The sequence below is a fragment of the Bombus vosnesenskii genome, unplaced genomic scaffold, assembly GCF_011952255.1.
Source record: "Bombus vosnesenskii isolate JDL3184/JDL3185 unplaced genomic scaffold, Bvos_JDL3184-5_v1.1 scf7180000016071, whole genome shotgun sequence".
NCBI classification, from domain to species: Eukaryota; Metazoa; Arthropoda; class Insecta; order Hymenoptera; family Apidae; genus Bombus; species Bombus vosnesenskii.
The window spans coordinates 15,675-17,220 of NW_022884264.1; the positions used below are offsets into that span (position 1 = coordinate 15,675).

At 40.4% G+C, this 1,546-nt stretch overlaps 1 pseudogene; it reads right to left on the minus strand.

Annotated features, from left to right (window-relative positions):
* Window positions 1-1,206: 1,206 nt before the first annotated feature.
* On the minus strand, window positions 1,207-1,324 carry LOC117241518 (annotated as a pseudogene).
* Window positions 1,325-1,546: the final 222 nt, after the last annotated feature.

Genomic DNA, 1,546 nt, shown 5'->3' on the forward strand with positions numbered 1-1,546 from the left:
CGGATCCAATCAGTCTTGACAAATAAAAACATATTGGAACTAGTAAGCAGAGCGGATTAGATGGACGCAACAACTGAATAACAATTCCTCGTAAGCATCCGGGTAGTCCGTAGGTAAGATTCCATCCGGTTCTTCTGATTGTTAAATTCAACGCCCATTCTGTGTAACAGAACAAAAATATTTTATTATTAACATGTCTCGCTTTATTATGAAGTTTTTGTTGATTCATTTTGTCAGTGCGTCACAATGGGATTTTCCTTTCGGGGTATTGCCTTTATCTTTCAGTGTTTCATATATTCCTTCTAATTCGTCAATCATGGACGGGTTGATAGCTGATTACGATCCAATTATCCTTTCTCGTGACTGTTCGTTAACAGATTTTAACATTTTTGCTACTGTGTATTGTATTAATTGTCATTTATTATTTCTTCTTAATCCGTTCACCATGAGTAGTTAAGGGTTTAATAATTTATTATAAGATTTTAATCCATGGTTTGTTTCTCGTGGCTGGTTACAGCCCCTCTTCTTCTTGCGCTGGAATACTACTTGCAGTGAATAAAAAATGAACGAAAAAGGATAAACTAAATAAAAGAAAACAAAACAAGATATGCACTGGAACAGTCCGCATGGGCACCTCTGACGAAGATACCTCCGTATGCATCATTAAACGTTAATATCGAAATGACCAAAACCTATGTTCATAACAGTAAATCAAATCAAACACCGGAGGCAACAATCACATGGAAATAGTAATCAAAATCTACGTAATGATAATATACCAAGTCAACAATCAAGATGCACAACCCGTCATCCGGAAGCCGACGCTACTCACCGCGTGTCAATGCAAGGGAGAAAAACAACAAACAAAACATATCTTATTAAATAAAATATAAGAATATAGACAAAATCACTCCAATAAAATAACACCCGCTGGGAACACATTTAGGCATATATGCACACATGAATAAATAAGGCACTGTTACCAAGTAAAGTCAAAATCTACACACGGAGCATCAGGATACATTTCACGAAACCTATCTAAACACCATGAGAGTACTTCAGGACAAGTACCCCCCTTGATCTGAGGAATGGTGGCGTAGGAAAGCCTCCAACACTTGATCAGGAATCTCCTCTGAGAAACGAACCTTCGCGCTGGCATCCGTATCAACCACCGCATGGGGGGGGCGCGGCGGGCCCAGCGCGCTCTGCCAACGCCACACGGAATCCCAGGCGATCACCCATCCAAGTACTATCCGTGCCCGGCGCTGCTTAACTTTCGTGATCTAACGGGAACGAGTGCACTCAGCGCGGCCAGGGCATTGCCTACTTTCACTTGAACTGGAATGCATTTAACTATGTGTACTGCTTCTCCTGCGACCAAAGCCATGTGTCCTGGAGTTTTGGTTATTGCATACGCAAATTCATCAGGTAATATAGTTGCTAGACTGCATGCATTCTCTATTATTTTCTTTTCCGAGATGCATCTTAGTGTCAATATATCCTGATAGAGTACCGTTATTTGTCTTCTGACAGTTTTTCTACGTAA